Here is an 8,056-nt window from a genome sequence, read left to right on the forward strand (position 1 = left end):
TTATCATCTTTGATTGTGTATTACTTTGGGAGTGGACTGACATCAGACTACTGGGAGAGCTAAAGACTCCCAAAGGACATCATAACACCTCCTCATGACACTTCCTGACAAAGAAGCCTTGATAAATGCTAACTCCTTTTCTCTGAGTGGATTTCTGTAATGCAAATTAAAAAAGTACACTTCTTTTTATCAGAGATTTCTAATCCTACAGTCTAACTAGGATAAACCAAAAGGAGTGTCTGAGACAGGTCTCAATCAATTTAGAGGTTTATTTTGCCAAGGTTGAAGTTGTGTCCAGTAAAAAAAAGAAGACACAACTCACATAGAATGCATAGCCCACCATTTTTCCAAAGAGGATTTTGAGGGCTTTTATATATAAAGGAGAAAATGCATGTGGGAAGGAGGGGAAGTAGGACAAAAGGCAGACGGGGTAGACAAATGAGGCAAGTGATTACAATATTTTGAGGCTTTGATTAGCATTCACTGAATCCACATGTTGCATGTGAGGAGGAGGAGGGGGTAGAGGAACAGTCAATTATATGTTCATCTTATGTTGACTAAATCTGCACTTCACCTAAGATAATGTAAACAGTAGAGGAAGAGAGCAAATATGCATTCACCTTGGGGTGGGCGGTGGGATGATTTCTAGTCTCCTCTTGTCCCATATGCATGAAGATAAACTTTTTTTTGAGACAGAGTCTCACTGTGTTGCCTAGGCTGGAGTTCAATGGCATGGTCTTGCCTCACTGAAACCTCTGCCTCCCAGGTTCAAGCAATTCTCCTGCCTGAGCTTCCTGAGTAGCTGGGACTACAGGTGCACACCACCACACCCAACTAATTTTTGTACTTTTAGTAGATACGGGGTTTCACCATGTTGGCCAGGCTGGTCTTGAACTCCTGACTTTGTGATCTGCCTGCCTCAGCCTCCCAAAGTGCGGGATTACAGGCGTGAGCCACCACACCTGGCTAGATAAACTGTTAATTTACACTGTCAGGGTGAGGGAGTCTACCTGGGAGATACCTGTTTGAGAACAAAAAGAAAGGCAAAGATTTTTTGTGTGTGTGCCTCAGTTTACAGGCTTAACTTTTCCTTTGGACATAGTGAGCTTGGGATCCCAAGATTTTGTTTTCCTTTTACACTAGAATCAGATTTGTCTTAGTAGTTGTAATTAGATGTGTCACCCCAAGGCAGTTGGATATTCTAAGAATCAAAATTAATAATGAACATAATAAATATGAGAATGGCTATAATGTGTTCTTAGATGACATGTTTGGCATATACCATATGAGTATGATGTGTTCTTTATATCCTATAATTATAAAAACAATATTTCAAGTTAATTATTACTTTTCCTCATTTAAAATGGGGGGAAGTTTAAATATTTCCTTTAAAGTCACAAAGCAAGCAAGCAGCATTACCAAAATTTAATTATCCAATTCTTTCCCTTTTCTAGGAAGCCTCTATATACAGTGAGGTGGCTACCTGTCTACTCATAGTTTACTTCAGTTTTGATCACTTGAGATCAAAATAATTGTTCACCACTGTTCTAATTTTCAGTTGCCAAGGTAACAACTGTTCTCAGAAGTTATCACAGAAAATCTATGAAACATGATATTATGAGCAAATTTATTGACTAAGTTCTCTTAAAACATCTGCTGGCAAGACACTAGGAGGGTTTTGAATTAATAATTAAAGCATGCTTCTGAATTATACATTTTTCATTTGTTTCTTTAAAGACATTTTAAAGCTTTCATTACTTGTGAAGGGAAATCTCTGAGGGTCATCTGACATGATATTAAAACAGAAACAAATTCAGGAAGATAAAAGGGCAAATTTCCTAAACATGACAAGAGATAACAATATAAAGAATATTTTTGTTATTGTTTCTTCACACTCCTACTCTGAAATACAGAAGGGTTTTGAAATAAAACACATTTTGATGAAGTATTTTCTTTGATTATTTCTTTGAAGCTCAACTATTCTTACTCTAAATTGAGAGACGTAATTTAATTTTCACAGAATCTGAACCACAACAGTGTGCTAGAGTTGAAACCTCTAAATTTTCACCCAGTTTGTGTGCAAGGTAGCAGAATACATATGGGGAAATCGATTTGGAAAACTAGGATAAAAAGCACAGCTTTTCTTCTACCCTTTTAACAAACTGTTTAAGAATGCAAAGAACTATTGTACCTGTGCTGGGTAATGTCCCAAATCCCATCAGCACTCCCCTAGGAAAAAAATAAAGAAATTCCCTAGATCTAGAAGAGAGTTGAAAATGCATCTTCAGCTTTTGTAATAGACTTTACAACACATGTTCCATAGAAACAAAGCTGATTACAGTAATCAAGGATAGTGGAGGCATTAGGACCAGTGCATCAAACACAAATCAAAAGTAAGGCTTATTTAGAATGACACTAGCTTTCCCACCATGAATATAACCTTGTTTCTCAGATGTTTAAAAAATGCTATTCATTTTTTTGTGTTTGAGGTACAACTAGTACCAAGAGGTAAAAACTTAACCCATGAGAAGACAATAAAAGCAGAATATTATTTCCTCTTCCTCTACTCACTCTCCTCTTCAGATTTCTCCTCCCTCTTCTTTACAATTGCCAATACTGAGTAGTTTCTGCATTCTTACATTATTCTAAGTGCTTTAAATATGATAAGTTAATTAGCACAACATTCTATATGGTAGAAATTATTTTATTCCCACTTTACAGATAAGAAAACTGAGGTGGAAAGAGGGGGATTGACTTGTGCAAGTATCTACAGCTAGTAAACTCAATCCAGGCCTGCAGAATTTATCTCCTGATCACTGTGCTATATTGCCTTCTTAAGTAATTTAGCCCTGGGCTCTAGAGTTAATTTGAAGTGAGATCAATTATTAGCTCTGCCAAATATCAACTTTTTAAAACATAAGCCAATCATAGTAAAGTTACTTAGCATTCCTCAGTTCCATAAAATGAAGTAAGTAACATCTATCTTCTAGACAGGTCTTGAGTATTAAAGAATTATCGTAGTAACTGGCAGTGGGACATCAAATCCCAAAGTAAAATTTTGCAAAACTTTGTTTTTGTTTCCAAACAAATTAATAAAATTTCATTTTCTTTTACAGTGAAGGTTAGTCCCTGGTAAAATTGTGTTGATAGCTACAATCAAGGATACTTTTCAGCAAAGGTACTATAAAAATGAAATGAATATCACCCAAATGAAAGTTGCAGAAATAGATACCTCCCAAGTGTAGGAGTAAATGGCAGCAAAGGATATTTATTCAGAGTTTGATTAGCAAGGGTGTCAGCCACCATGACTCAGCAGGAGCTCAAAGGCAGGCGGGGGAATTGCAAAAGTTTATAGTGGAAAAAAAGGAATGCTTCATGTATGCAGTCATGAGAGGTTTTTAGTATGGTGAAGTTGGGAACCTGGCTAACTGGATGCATCAATGATATATAATTGTTAAGGGGAGCATATTTGCTTAGTTCTAAGTAGCAGGGGGACAATTTAGGGAAGTTGACAGTTACTAAGTTTTGTTTATTTGGGGTAGATTTCTTCAAAGGTTGTGGTTTGGCTTTTTGGGTTGTTTGCTACTGCAGGTTTTAGGTCAGTGTTCTATATTTCTATATGGTCTGATCATTGCTGGTCATTGTTCCTTTGATAATTAATCTCTCAGTGTCCAATTAATTTAGCTAATATATAACAATACTAGAAACCATGGAATTGAGGAGGGGATTTATGCAGGTTTGGGATGCCTTGATTCTACCTCAGTGCACCCTATCTCTTCCTTTTTGTCTTACTTCTTCATAACTTACTCTCTCCCTATCCCACCCCCTCTACTTTTCTAGTAGAAGTTAGAAAATTTGCTTAGTGTGGTTATCTAGGAATAAGAGAACAACTCTTAACTTTACTCATCCATTCTTCTCCATATACACACTTAAAGCCCTGAGAGTAAGAAGACTGAAAATTTTCCTCCATATTGCAGACTTCACAGCAGGTATTTCTTAGGGAATCTTTGTGAAGGAGCTTGGAAGCACCCTCCTCTCTTATACAATAAACAGAGCTGGGGTTCTTGACCTGAGGTCACATTGTACTACACTGCGATATTTGCCATACACTAACTTAATTCAGTTGAGTTAAAAAAAAAAAAAAAAAAAAAAAAAACCCAGATCTGTGACCTTATTTTACAATCAAAATCTGCTGAATGGATGAGATACAAGACCACAATTCAATCACGGGCACTAAATAGTCAGAGATGAAATGCTTGCCTGTTCAACCTACCCATGTTATATTCACCTTCAATCTAGCAGTGATTCTGGGAAAAGTAATGTGTCATTTGCTTTCCAGATGATAGTTATCCCCAATTCAGTGCTCATGTTGGGAGAATGAGTAGAATCTGACAGGACAGTACTCTGAAATTTTAGACAGATGCAAAATGTAAGCAAATTTATGAAGGGCACAGTTACGATGTTTCCGAAGTATAAGATAAAAAATACAATGCCTTCCCTAAACCATTGTCTATTTGAGGTCAAGTTTGATTTTCTTAAATACTTCCCCAAACTCTCCCCTGGAAGAACAATTTTGCAAATGGGTATTTTTACCTTATTTAAACTTATGGTTATGGTTTCAGTGTCAAATGCATCACCAAAAAACTATTATTAATTCTTACTGCATTTGCCACTAGAACCAAAATGATTTTCAGCAAAAGTGTGGAGTAGATCTGGTCTTAAAAACTGTCCTTTGTTTCATGCAACGTCATGAATACTATTTTAGTTTCTGATTTTAATTGGCTCAAACATTTCAGTTTATTTATAATACACTATTCTCTGAGGGTTTATGTATCCCAAGGGAATGTTGTTCCCACAGAAACAGCATATGACCTATCCTTCAAAGGCATTCATGAAAGAATTGCTGAAAATATCTCCAAGAAAGTTTACATTTTCTTAAACAAGGAAAATAGGAGATTAGTTTCTATTCCCTATAGAATAGAAACTAGATTCCATATTCTAGAAACAGAATTATCTAGCTTTATATCTCGCTCTGCCTATCTTTTCAAAGCCTCTGTGATTTTACCTTTAAAAAACATTTTATTCACATTATAAATAAACTTTTCTAGTTTGGATGACATAATGTGCTTTAGAAATCATGTCAAGTCCTTTAGGTTTACTATTTCATTGGATCTTTAGAACTATAGCATTAATTGGGTAATAGTTTACCCTCCATTTTGTTTTATAGTTTTGAAATCTACAGAAGTTAAATAAGTGGCCCAATTAAACATAATTCATAAAAAATGAATTTTTGACAGGAAAACTGGGACATCCCTCCAGTGGGGTGTACTCATAAACTTACAAAGATACAAGTACTTACAATGAAGTGTTACATGTTTTTCTTGACTCTGTTTATACGTGCATGAGTATATTCACTTTTAGGGAGAAGAGGTGTAATATAATAAATACACTAGGTTTTAGAATTATATATGTTTCAGTTTGAAACCTGACTCTATCACATATAGCCAGGTGATTTGAGGAAATACTACTTACTTTATTTGAGCCTGTTACCTAATATGCAGAATGAAATACTATCATATTTTTTAAATAAATATGAAATGAAAATATAAAATTTTTATCACAGTGGTAAGCAAAATCTTAAAATTGACAGTATTATTAAAGGTAGAGAGCTTTTAATTATCAGCATTGCAGGTGAACCTCAAGAATTTAAGGAATTAATATTTTATAAGTATTGTTTAAACTCAAAAGGACAGAGAACAGTATTGAGAAGTTAAGTTACTGAAAGCACGTGCCATGGAGGAGACAAAGAGCAGCAACTGGCCAATCAAGAAGGCAGCGGACACACAACCAGGATGTTTGGTTAAAGTCTAAATTTCCAGTGTCTTTTCCAAATATGAAGATTGCAGGCTTTATTTTTGTTTTCAAACATCTATTGGTATAGTTCTCTAGGAAAATTAATTTAGTGCAGAAAAACATTTGTAGATTATTATTTTAAGTCAAACAGACTGATAAAAACTTATGGCCTGTGGTTATCAGACATATTATCTTGAGATATTTAGGCCATTTACAAAGAGTTCTGGATATGGCCATTGAGATCACCTAACCAAATATGTATCTTGTTTAGAGTTCTCCCAGAACAGACACTGAGAAAGCTTTGAGTGCAAGTAATATATAAGGGAAGCAGAGAAAATTCCAATAAATAACAAAATGAGAGAAGGAAAGAATAATAACCAATAAATGACATGTATTTATGCAAACAATGAAAGCAAATGAAGCTTCATTCTACAACAGAAGAAAAATGAAAGCCACCAAGATGTGAGTGATCTGGAATATTTATATCCCAGTTTAGCGTAGATAATGGTTTAAGGCTTCTTCTGGGGACATAATAGCCTCGCTTATTGTAGTTATGGCTCCTTTCACAGTTGATGCTGGTAATAGACTATAAAACCAAGTGGCCACAGTGGTGGCCCTACAAGATTTAGCTGAGGCGAGAACAGAAATAAAAGTACATAAATCACATGAAACTTAAGTCACATCAGAAATACTTTGGGGAAACATTTTCCCAAAAGCTGGGATGCTGGATTATCAAATTACTGAAATAACTCTACAATGTTTGATTTAAACCATATGGTAATCACAAAGCAAGGACGTATAATGGATACCTCAGAGATTAAAAGTAAGGAATCAAAGCATGCTACTGGAGAAAATTTAATCACACAGGAAGAAAATAAGAGAGAAAGGAACAAAGAACCTACAAAACAACAGTAGTTAAAATGGCAAAGATAAGTTCTTACCTAGCAAAAATTACCTTAAATATAAATAGATTTAATTGTTCAATCAAAAAGCACAGAGTGAATGAATGCATTAAAAACAAGATGCAACTAGAAATCTATAAGAGGGTAACATCATCTTTAAGATCACATCACACATAGACTGAAAGTTAAGGGATGGGAAAATATATTCCATACAATTAGAAACCAAAGTAGAGCAGAGATACCTGTCTTTATATCAGAAAAAAAATTATACTACAAGTCAAAAATTGTAAAAAGAGACAGTCATGTAATGACAAAGAGGTCAGTTCATCAAGAGGATATAACATTTAAAAATCTGCATCCAGCATTGAAGCACTTAAATATATAAAGCAAATATTAATAGATATGAATAGAGAGATAGGCTTTTGACACAATAATTAATACAATAATAGTAGGGAACACAACTTACCTTTAGCAATAGAATGACAGAAAATCAATAAAGAAATATTAAACTATACTTTAGATCAAACGGACCTAAGAGACATACAGAATATTTTACTCAACAGCTGTACAATGCATATTTTTCTCAAGCACAAATGGGACTTTTTTCAGTATAGAGCATACGTTAGGCTGCAAAAATAGTTTTAACATGTTTAAGGAGATTGAAATAATATAAAGTATCTTTTCTGACCACGATGATATGAAAGTAGAAATCTGTAACAGGAGGATTTCAGAAAACATACAAAACATCGAAATTAAGCATACTCCTGAAAAACAAATGGGTCAAAAAAGAAATCAAGAATTTGAAAGAAATATTGAGAAAAATTAAACGAACACAAAACATACCAAAATTTATAGCAGGCAACAAAACTAGTTATTAAAGTGAAGTTTATAGCAATAAATGACTATATGAAAAATGAAAGAAAATGTTACAAATAAACAACCTAATTTTATACCTTAAGGACCTGGAAAAAGAATAATATGCTAGAAAAACACTAAAAAGGGTCAGCAAAACTGAGTTTGTTTTTTGAAAAGATAAAATTAACAAACCTTCATCTGGCTAATCAAAAAGAATATTCAAAATCAGAAGTGAAACAGGAGACATTGTAACTCATATAAAAGAAATACAAATGGTCATAAGAGACTACTATGGACAATTACATGCCAACAAATTGAAAAACATAGAAGATCAAATGGATACATTCTTAGACGCCTGAAAACTACCAAGAATAAATCATGAAGGAATAGGAAATATAAACAGACTAATAATGGTTAAGGTGATTGAATCAGTAATAAAAGATCTC

Source organism: Macaca thibetana, chromosome 14, assembly GCF_024542745.1.
Source record: "Macaca thibetana thibetana isolate TM-01 chromosome 14, ASM2454274v1, whole genome shotgun sequence".
In the NCBI taxonomy this organism is placed as follows: Eukaryota; Metazoa; Chordata; class Mammalia; order Primates; family Cercopithecidae; genus Macaca; species Macaca thibetana.